The sequence below is a fragment of the Acinonyx jubatus genome, chromosome X (assembly GCF_027475565.1).
Source record: "Acinonyx jubatus isolate Ajub_Pintada_27869175 chromosome X, VMU_Ajub_asm_v1.0, whole genome shotgun sequence".
Lineage (NCBI taxonomy): Eukaryota > Metazoa > Chordata > Mammalia > Carnivora > Felidae > Acinonyx > Acinonyx jubatus.
This window is the reverse complement of record NC_069389.1, coordinates 29,268,359-29,280,415: the sequence shown is the minus strand read 5'-3', so window position 1 is coordinate 29,280,415 and position 12,057 is coordinate 29,268,359. Positions and strand designations below refer to the sequence as shown.

The window sequence follows — 12,057 nt, the reverse complement described above, 5'->3', positions numbered from 1 at the left end:
ATAAGCTCATCTATATAATGGACTATCATGTTTTTGTGGTACCTAGATGATTAATCTCCTTATGAACTATAATGTGATACACAACAGTAGACTTGGCCTAGCACTTGACTGAGACAAAGTTTAAGTGTACTTCTGTTTCTGTCAGGTAAAAGTGAACTGCCTCATCATCCTTACTTACTGTTTACTGTGCAGTCAAAAAAGCATTTGCCATATGAATATCTATCTGTCAGGAGATGTTTTGGTTGGCTCCAGGAGAAAAAGCAAAAACATAAAACCCAGAAGCTTTGTTAGAATTACCACCTCTTTATTTTATGATGATCAACAGTCGTTGTCCATGATCCAGTTGCCTTTTTCACAAGCCAAACAAATTTCTTAAATGGGGAAGGTAATGGAGAATATCCTCTGCAAATTCCTCAGATATGGGTTATTGCAATTTTTTGGTATTTTTCATTTGCAGGGCAGATTCCAGAAGCTTCTATTTGGCCCTTCCTATATATTTTTTCAATTGTGGTAAATATGCATGGCATAAAATTTACCATTTTTAGGTGTACCACTCAATGACATTAAGTATATTCACATTGTTGCGCACCATTCGTCTCCACAACTTTTTCTTCTTCCCAAACTGAAACTCTACCCATTAAAACAACTCTCCATGCATCACTCCTCCCAGCCCCTAGCAACCACTGTTCTGTTTTTGGTCTCTATAAATGCTCATGTAAGTGGAATTACAGTATTTGTCCTTTTGGTTCTGGTTTATTTCACTTACCATAATATTTTCAAGGTTTATCCATATTGGAGCATGTGCCAGAATGTCTTACCCTTTTAAGAGTGATTTTATTCTATTGTATATATAGACTACATTTTATTTATCTATTCCTCTATTGATGGACATTTGGGTTGTTTCCAACTTCTGGCTTTTCTGAATAATGCTGCTGAGAACATGAGTATAAAAACATCTGTTACAGCCCTTGCTTTCAATTGTTTTGGATATATACCTTGAGGTAGAATAGCTGGATCATATGATAGTGTATGTTTAATATTTTTGGAGGAACTGCCATATTTTTCCACAGTGGCTATACCATTTTATATTCCCACAAGCAATGCATAAGGGTTCAAATTTCTACAAATCCATGCCAACACATATTACTTATTATTATTATTAATAGCCATCTTAATGGGTATGAAGTGGTGGCCCTTCTTATCTTAATAGCTTTTACCTTGGTTCAGAATTCTGTCATTTTGCAAGTATGTCTACTCCAAAACTGCATTCAGATATAGTGAAGTAAATATCGTGTAGGTTATTGATCCCACAGAGGTCCTAGTGAGGTGAACTTGTGCCAAGACTAACTATCACATAACCTCCATAAGCAGTATTACGACCTGAAGACCATTTGGATCTTCAGGTGTGTAAATTTAGCTTAATAATCTCTGAAAAATTCTGCGTTTTCTCTTTTTCTGTGTAAACATTTTCTCTGGAAAATTATAAGTCCCTTGGAGGTAGACCTGGGGAAAAACTCACACTGTGTACTCTTGAGCATTATGAGAATCATTCTTTCTTTTTAAAATTTTTTAAATGTTCATTTATATTTGAGAGAGAGAGAGAGAGAGAGAGCGCACAAGTGGGGAAGGGGCAGAGAAAGAGGGAGACAGAATCCAAATCAGGCTCCAGGCTCTGAACCAGCAGTACAGAGCATCATGCAGGTCTCAAATTCACCAGCCATGAGATCATGACCCGAGCCTAAGTTGAATGCTTAATCAACTGAGCCACCCAGACACCCCTATGAGAATCTTTCTGAAGGTGTTGTAGCCACCTGATCTCTGGATTAGATCTGGGTGAGACCATAATTTTCTTTCCTGCCAAATTGATACAGGTTTCTGCTTATTGTGCTTGAATTTTATTTTCATTTATGTAGTTCAAGCCTGCTCACCAATTTGATTCCCAGTATAAATGTGATTGATCATTTACTGCTAGAAATCACTTTGGGTAAAAACACTCTGCCGTTCTCCCCTGCTGACTTTTATGGTAATTGCATTTACCTTGTTTTTCATGTTAAATGCTGTTACCTAACCTCTGCTACTTCATAATCCCATCATTCCTATTAAAAATGAGGGAACCATTTCAGTGGTGGCATCCCCCATTGTCATCTTTAGCCCACTGAAGACAGGTACCACAGAGGTTTTCAAGGATGCTTGTAATTCTTTCATCAAAGGGTATCTTAATGTCTTGAAGAATAATGTCATCTGGAACCTCTACAGGGGCATAACTATGAAACAGTTGAGTGTGTTGTACATAATTAATCCACTCCAACATCCTCATTTTGAGTACATGGATTCCTTCCTCCACATTCTGTCAGATAAGTTATGGCATCTTGCCTTCATTGAATGTTGATGAATATTGAATCCATATTTTAGTCAGCCAAACAAGCCAATGATTAGAGCCAGTTTCATCAGCTAGAGCTAATATTTTAAATCTTAAATCTCAGGTGAGTTCTCTGTAATAAATTCAACCCCTTCCAAATTTATATTTCATCTTCTTCAGTCTAACAGTCATAAAATATATGCCACACACATATTCTACTGGGTTCTGCTGATACAAATTAGCAAGATATTGCATTTCTTTTGGTGCATATGCAAACTCTTAACAGGGTGGACATTGTATTTTCCTCCTGAGACCTGCAAGAATCTGACTATAGTTACAGGTTGGGATGTAATAATGCTGATGTGTATGGGTCTTGAGAAAAGTAGAAACTGCCTGGAAAATTAACCACTTCAGATGAGGTCTTTAGAGAGGTGTGAAGCAGGAGAAAGTTAGCTTCCTCAAATTGGGAGGAAGAAGGGTAGTTTCTGCTGGCAAGGAAACTACAAGAAGGTTTGGTTTAAAAATGTTTATATTAATTTGAATATCCAATGGGAAAAAGAATGTCTCTTCAACAAATGGTGCTGGGAAAACTGGACAGCAGCAGGCAACATAATGAAGCTGGACCACTTTCTTACACCATACACAAAAATAAATTCAAAATTGGTGTGCCTGGGCAGCTCAGTCGGTTAAGCGTCCAACTCTTGGTTTTGGCTCAGGTCATGATCTCATGGTTTCATGAATTTGAGCCCTGCATCGGGCTCTGCTTAGGATTCTCTCTCCCTTTCTCTCTCTCTCTCTTTCTCTCTCTCTCCCTCTCTAAACAAATAAATTTAAAAAATGGATTAAAGTCCTAAATGTGAGACCTGAAGCCATAAAAATCCTAAAAGAGAGGGGCGCCTGGGTGGCTGTGTCGTTTAAGCGTTCGACTTTAGCTCAGGTCATGATCTCATGGTTTGTGGGCTCAAGCCCTGTGTTGGGCTCTGTGCTGATAGCTCAGAGCCTGGAGCCTGCTTTTCAGATTCTGTGTATCTGTCTCTGCCTCTACCCCACTTGTATGCTCTCTCTCTTAAAAATAAATAGACATGTTAAAAAAATTTTTTTTTAAATCCTAAAAGAGAACACAGGGAGTAACTTCTGTGACATAGGCCGTAACAACTTCTTTTAAGATTTGTCTCCTGAGGTAAGGGAAACAATAGCAAAAATAAACTATTGATACCACATCAAAATTAAAAGCTTCTGCACAGCAAAGGAAACAATCAACAAAACTAAAAGGCAACCTATGTAATGGGAGAACATATTGCAAATGACATATGTGATACAGGGTTAGTATCCAAAATATATAAAGAATTTTTCAAACTCAACACCCAAAAAATGAATAATTCAATTAAAAAATGCAGAAGACACAAATGGACATTTTTCCAAAGAAGGTATACAGATGGCCAACAGATACATTAGAAGATGATCATCATCACTGACCATTAGGGTAATGCAAATCAAAATACAGTGAGGTATCACCTCATACCTGTCAGAATGGCTAAAATCAATAACACAAGAAACAACAGGTGTTGGCGAGGATGTGGAGAAAGGGGAACACTCGTGTACTGTTGGTGGAAATGCAAAACTTTTGCAGCCACTGTGGAAAACAGTAAGGAGTTTCCTGAAAAAGTTAAAAATATAGCTACCCTCTAATTAAGCAATCACAATACTGGGTATTTACCCAAAGAATAGAAAAACACGAATTCAAAGAGATGCATACACCCCTGTGTTTATAGCAGTATTATTTATAATACACAAGATATGGAAGGAGCCCAAGTGTCCATCAATAGATGAATGGATAAATAAAGGGTGATGTGTGTGTGTGTGTGTGTGTAATGAAATATTACTCAGCCATAAAAAATAATGAAATTTTGCCATTTGCAATGACATGGATAGAGCTAGAGAGTATAATGCTAAGTGAAATAAGTTAGTCGGAGAAAAACAAATATTGTATGATTTCATTCCTGTGTGAATTTCAGAAGCAAAACAAATGAATAGAGGGGGAAAAAAGAGAGAGACAAACCAAGAAACAGACTCTTAAGTATAGAGAACAAGGTGATGGTTACCAGGGTGGAGGTGGGGGAGATGGGTTAAATAGGTGATGAGAATTAAGGAGTTCACTTGTGATTACCACTGGCTGTCCTATGGAAGTGTTGAATCATTATATTGTACACTTGAAACTAACATTACACTGTATGTTAAGACAAAAAGGTTTTATATTAATTTGAGTCTGCCTACCTGTACTTTTCCCAAACACTCAATTTATCATTATCTTAAATATCAAATTCTTCCTGATTAATGTCCTGATATTAATATGTAATACTTAGCACAGATGTGCACTAAATTTGAATTTTAATTCTGCAACCACCTTTTTAGATTTGAGCTGATCCTTAGTCGTGTCTGCTTTGTGCCTATAATATATGAGAAACTTTTATGGCCCTTAGAGTGGCTCCCTTTATCTTCCCATGCCTTAATCTGAGAATTTAAACACCTGACATCATTTTTCATTTTGTAAGCTCTCTGGTGCTATCAGAAGCAGCTAATGGTCCCCATAGTGCTTTGTAGTTATTACTACCATAATAGATAAAAGCAGCAGCCACTTGACCTCTAAAAGTATTGTCTTCAATTAGCAATTTATCCAATGCAAACACTGCTGGTAATTTAAATAATTATGTTGCCACTGCTTGGAAGAAGCACTTGTCTTTTTTACATTGGCAATGAAGTCACTACAATATTCAAGCTCAAACAGATGAACAACCTAATTCCAGACTTCTATGTTAAAGGCCTTTTTCCTGGGGCTGCTCACTCAGAGTTCAGACAGAACAGAAAATCTGCCTCAGGAGGTTTAAAAAGTGGATTTTAATATATGTTTCAAAAGTTAGAAAAGCTAGTGTCACACGGGATAGGGAGGCAATCTAGTTTGGCAAGAGAGAATCTCCTAAGCAGAACTAGAATGAATGTAGTGTCTGCTAGTGGGTACTGGGAACATGGAGGGAGAAGATCTTAAGCAGCAACTGGACCCATGATGGAGACAAAACCTCAGTTGCATATCCCACTCAAAGAGGACATTCTGGGTTCTTCCCTGTTACCATCTTCCAGTATGTCACCAGTCCTTCCTCTGCTGACAATTAATGGGAAGCTAGTTGTCAGTAGATAATAGGAAATATAGTTTTTAGAAGTCAGTCCTCTACAATAAAAATCAGAGTAGGAAAAAAGATGGAGAAATGGTCTTTAAAAAACTGATGGCATATTCCACTTCCAAAATTATTAACAAGCATGCTATCCCTCTAACTTCTCACTTTCTAATGCAATTGTTCAAATATTCCTGCACCTTAGCTGTACTTGGAAACAGATCTATTTATTCCTTTGCCTTTTCCTATATTGCATTTGCATCCCTACTTATTCTCTTATATTCCAATGCTCATTATCTAATAAATAGTATATTTTTCCATACCTCAAATTCCTTTGCTCCAATGTCTTTTAGTTGTATCTAGTCCTGGATGAATCCAAACCGCTGCTTTCTCTTTTCTTGATCTCCAACTTTCTTTTCTTTTCTTTTTTGTTTCAAGGTTTTATTTAAATTCTAGTTGGTCTCCAGCTTACAAAGGCTCCCTAAGAAAAGTACATAATAGTTCAAATTGTTTCCTTTATGAATTCATGGTTATAACCTAAAAGTTCCTTCAATATTGTCTTGTAATTCTGCTACATTAATCTGGACCTATCATTTTCCCACTCTCTACAATGTTTTTCTGTTCTTCTGTATTATCCTTCGATGGTCATGTCCTTGCCATTTGCTGAAATATCAGGAGATAATTTCTTCTAATTCACAGTAAAGAAAATAAAAGACATTAGAGTAGAACTTTCCTGTTAATGAACATAATAGAATTACTACATCTGCTTCTATCTTTATCTCCTTTGGTAATTTAACAGAACAGAAGCTCTATTCCTACTAAAGACAATTTCCTTACTCCTAATTTGGATTGCATCAACTTCCATCCTCTCATGATTCTTATATTGATCAGTATCTTCCTTTATCTGGATCTTTTCCATTAGCTTTTAAACATTCTAGCATCTTCCAAATTGGGAAAAAATAATAAAGAAGAGTAAAACAAAAAACAAAAGGAAAACAAAGCTCACCATTTCTCTACCCATTTCTCAACCTTTGTCACTAATTGTGACCCTGTTTTCCTCTTCAAAGCTGTTGTTTTTAAGATAATTCTTTTTAAAAAAAATTTTTAAATGTTTATTTATTTTTGAGAGAGAGGGAGACAGAGCATGAGCCAGGGGATGGGTAGAGAGAGAGGAGACACAGAATCTGAAGCAGGCTCCAGGCTGTGAGCTGTCAGCACAGAGCCTGACACAGGGCTTGAACTTATAAACCACGAGATCTGACCTGAGCCAAAGTCAGATGCTTAACCGAGTGAGCCACCCAGAGCCCCTTTAAAATAATTCTTAAAAATGTTTTTTCTATCTCTTGGCAATTGTGAATAATACTTCAATGAAGATGGGAATACAGTCTCTTTGGCATCTTGATTTCAATTTATTTGGATATATATACCCAGAAGTGGGGCTTTTGGATTATTTTATAATTCTATTTTTAATATTTTGAGGAACTTTCATACTGTTTTCCATAGTGACTGTACCATTTTACATTCCCGCCAATAGTATACAAGAGTTCCAATGTCTCCATAGTCTCACGAACATTGGTTACTTTTTTTTTTTTTGTAATAGCCACCTTAACAGGTGGGAGGTGATACTTCATTGTGATTATGATTTGCATTTCCTGGTGATTAGTGATTTTGAGCACCTTTTCATATACTTGTTGTCTATTTGTACATCTTTTTTGGAGAAATGTCTGTTGACCTCCTTTGTCCATTTTTTTTACCAAGTAACTTGTTAATTTGCTATCAAGTTACATGAGTTCCTTTTGGGAAATTAACTTTTTATCAGATATATGATCTGCAAATATTTTCTATCATTCTAATGGTTGACTTTCCATTCTATTGGTTATTTCCTTTCCTGTGCAGAAGCTTTTTGGTTTGATGTGGTTCAATTTGTTTATTTTTTATTTTGTGGCTTGTGCTTTTGGTGTTATATTAAGAAATTATTGCCAATGAGGTGCCTGGGTGGCTCAGTTGGTTAACCGTCCGACTTTAGCTCAGATCATGATCTCATGTCTTGTGAGTTGGAGCCCCGCATCTGGCTGTGTGCTAACAGCTCAGAGCCTGGAGCCTGCTTGAGATTCTGTGTGCCCCCAACCCCTCCCCGACTCACACTCTGTCTCTCTCTGTCTCAGAACTAAAATACACATTAAAAGGAAAGAAATTATTGCCAAGATCAGTGTCAAGAAGATTTTCCCCAAATGTCCATTGACAGATGAATGGATAAAAGAATGTGGTATTTACAGTGGAATATTATTCAGCCTTTAAAAATAAGGTAATACTGCCATTTGTGGCAACATATATGAAAGTGGAAGACAAATACGCGAAGTGAAATAAGCCAGTCACAGAAGGACAAATATGGCATAATTCTACTTATATGAGGTTTCTAAAATAATCAGACTTAGAAACAGAATGATGGTTCTAGTGGCTAGGGGAAGGAAGAAATAGGGAACTGTGGTTAAACAGGTATAAATTTAAAATTATGTAAGATAAATTGTAGAGATCTGCTGTATAACATAGTGCCTATAGTTAATACTGTACTGTGCAGTTAAAAATTAAGAGAGTAGATTTCACGTTAAATGTTCTTAACACACATACAAGAAAAGGGACACAAGAAAGCTCTTGGAGATGATGGATATGGCTATTGCTTTGATTGTTTTGATGGTTTTGTGGGTGTATGCATATGTCCAAAGTCATCAAATTGTATACATTAAATATGTGCAATTTTCTGTTTATCAGTTATACCTCAATAAAGCTCAATAAAAATTACTTTATAAGTTATTTCTAAATTTATAAATGCATTGGGAAGGTTTAATCTCTTAATTACTTGACCCCTAGGTAGAAGTTGTTTCCATCTTTGAAACTTGATTTCCCTTGACCCAAAATTCCTTTCATTTTCCTCTAATCTCTGTGGCAGCTCATTGCCTATCTTCCTTGCATGTACATCTTCTCCTCAGACATTAATTGTTGAAATTCTTCAAAATTCAATTCTAAGCCATTATGTTCTCTCACTCCAGAACTCAGAATATGATTTCATGGAAACACAATTACTAACTCCATGAAGTTTGGATACGTGTGTATTTGAGACCTCGAATCTGATTCTGGACATTTAGTTGCCTATGTAATGTCTAGATTTGTTCATTTAGAATATACAGAAAATATTCATGGTCTCCCTAAACACCCAAATACCTTTTCCTTCCTTTTTTTTCTTTTTGCTTAGTGTTCGGTGGCACCATTCATCCCATTTTATAAAGCAGTCACCTAGTAATAGTCCTTGACTTGACTCTCTCCCATCATCCACCACATTGTATCTACTACCAGTCTTTTCCATTTTACCTCCTAGATTCTTTCTTAATCTGTCCACCGTTCTCTATCTATTCAGCATCTTTAGTGGTAAACTAATGCACAAGTCTCAATTTCCCTGCTTACTTTGCATGGTCGCTGTAATTTTTGTGGCAGATGTTACTCTTCCCTGTATTTTTCCTTCCCAAAGTTCATCCTCCCTTTCCCATTTCAAACAAGTATCCAGGACTCTTTAAAAATCTTTTCCCCAGGAAATGTGCCATTTGTAAGTATCAAGGTATGAAGGAGGAGATTACAAGGCATTTGGAGGATTAAAGTCCAGTGGGTACAATAAGCAGTGCTTGACACTAACCTTGTGACTGGATACAACCCTGGAGCTGCACCAAGTCGTTAGAAGGATGTAACAGGAGGGAGATATAAGGAAGTCAGGTGTTAGCATCATGTATCTCACTATTTCAGCATTGCACAGAACATTGCACAGAAACATTTATCAGTGGGACGTGAAGGTACTGGTGACCCTCAGATGACCAGAGAGACTTCCATAACACTTTTGTATTTTAGGATTTTTTATAAAGCACTGTGGGTGTATAATGTACCTCAAATAATGGCTGAGTCTTAATTCTCTACCTGTTCAGTTATTTAGAGACTTAAACTCATTTAAATCAAATAAAGAACTACTGGTTTTACTGCAGCAACTCATAACTGCTTACTTTGTGTAGATTTATAGCTAAATCACGACAGGTGTCACCAATATATGGGAAACACGTTCCTTGTGTAATTTTAATTAACTGGAATATTTGACCTTCCACAAGAAAACTGAAAAAGAATGAAATAAGGAATAAAAGATTTTTAGGGGTGCCTGGGTGGCTCAGTCGATCAAGCGTCCGACTTCGGCTCAGGTCATGATCTCACCGTTCCCAAGTTCAAGCCCCATGTCAGTCTCTGTGCTGGCAGCTTTGAGCCTGGAGCCTGTTACGGATTCTGTGTCTCCCTCTCTGTCTCTGCCCCTCCCCCACTCATGCTGTTTCTCTCTCTCAAAAATAAATAAACACTAAAAAAATTAAAAAAAAATATTTTTATCTATTGAGCCCGTTTATAAGGATTCTTATAAGCTCTGACATTTTATTTCTGGGAAAAAGAAAAAAAATAAAACAATCTGAAAATTTAGAGATTGGTTTCTTTACCTGAAACTAAAGATCTTGTTACTAATTGAGTGTCTAATATTGTATCATATGCTTTATTATTCAATATATAAAACTATTGTTCATGTGCTCCTACTGGGGAAGGAAAAAATAATGGGTTTAGTATCAGTAGATATTACATGATAAAAGGGGAATGATGACCATTTGTATTTCCAAACGAAGGGCAGGACTTCAAAAATGCTATGCTATAAAATGTTAAACATTGTAACATATTTTGAGCATTTTGAACTCAATGTTTTTGAAACTTTTAAAAAAGTATAACATACATACATATTTTTTACATTAAAATTTTTTTTAACTTTTATTTATTTTTCAGAGACAAAGAGAGACAGAGCACAAGTGGGGGAGGGGTAGAGAGAGAGGGAGACACAGAATCCCATGCAGGTTCTAGGCTCTGAGCTGTTAGCACAGAGCCGAACACGGGTTTCAAACCCACAAACCATGAGATCATGACCTGAGCCAAAGTCAGACACCCAACTGACTGAGCCACCCAGGGGCCCCTATTTCTTACATTTGAAAATCAGTTGTTGAATTGTTAAGACTTGACTTTTTTCTTAAAATATATGCTAGTCAGATCTAAGAATAGCCTCCAGAGGGCGACCAAGTTGCATCATTGCAAAAACCTATATCAAAATTTAACTTGGCTTTCCACAAGAACATGGTCTTTCTAAAGATTGACAAAACAGTAATAATAGTTAATCCTTGAAAAAAAATATCATCAACTGAAGTCTTAATAGTTCTGTAAACATTGGATGTTTAAGGATACTGCCTATAACTTGATATTTAGCAGAGCAAGGACCTTTGAATCTAGCCAGACCTCACAAATTTACTACTAGGTCAGCAAGACTTGTCATTAGTTCATTCATTCTCCAACTTTCTTGTTCACTGAAGTCTGCCTATTCCAAGCATCTGGTATCAGTAGAGTTTGGCTTTTTCATTTCAACAGACTGAGATTCAAGGTCAGCTCTGCTGGTGGGTGATATATTACCTTGTAAACAGAATTTCATCTGAAGAATCGGGCAAATAATATCTTCCTCATGTGTCATGGTTTGTGAGAATTAAATGAGATAAATGTAGCAAACACTTACCACAACTGGTGGATAAATATTATCTTCTGTCCATTTCTTTTGTCCCCATCTTTTTCCCCCTCCTTCGCAATGAGAAAGAGAAAAACATAATCTAATTTAGATCATTCACTTCAATGTTTTCGTGACATACCACTCTTTCATTACTTGTCCTCAAAGTATGGTTTTAAAAATCTCATACAAATAGTGATTAAGTTGAATTGATATTTCTCAATCCCCAGACAGAAATATATCTAACAAATTTTGTAGTTTTGTTAATCCTTGACTAGGTAATGACTGGAATCAATAAAGAAGTATTTCTAATAGGGGAATCCATCCATTTGGCTCTTACCTTGTACCAGTGAATTAATGTTTCTACTTATTTCATCGTTCTTAAAGCAACATCCCTGAGGATGTTAGTTGAGTTTACCTTGTAATTACCCTTTCTTGTTTTTTCCTACCTGTATCTAACTAGCAGATAATTACTTTTGTTTCTTCTTGTAAAGTTTCTCAAGCATTCCTTCTCTTCTGTTCCCACTGATTATACTTTTATAAAATAACCTTACCATGGGTCTCCCTAATTTTAGTCACTAACCAAGATGACCTTAATGTTCGCATCAGCTTCACTGAACATGAGACAAGTTTCTTCTTGACTGTAGGCCCCGGACCTCCGTTTTCTGAATACATTTACTGTTAAAAACTTGGAATTATAAATTCTTGCTCTGGCTCTTTGAGATGTAATTTTTCTCCCAGTAACTTGATACTTTTACAACCCTGGAATATCTTTCTCAAGGACCTGGGAGCCTTCTCTTTGAAACATAATCTTTGAGAAAGATAGGTCACCTAGTGCCTGGTCTCTGTGGGGACTATGGGAGCCTAACTTTGATAAGAGACAATTAACAAACACAGATAGTCTAATCACATTGACTGCC

General features: G+C 36.5%; 1 protein-coding gene across 1 annotated transcript in view; it reads right to left on the bottom strand.

Annotated features, from left to right (window-relative positions):
• The window catches only part of LOC106985491 (E3 ubiquitin-protein ligase RLIM-like), a 109,286-nt gene extending 103,146 nt beyond the window's left edge, over positions 1–6,140 (bottom strand). The window contains exon 1 of the mRNA XM_015083690.3: positions 5,850–6,140. The gene's annotated coding sequence lies outside the window, so the exon portion shown is untranslated. The remainder of the gene's footprint in view (positions 1–5,849) is intronic.
• Between the last annotated feature and the right edge of the window lie 5,917 nt (positions 6,141–12,057).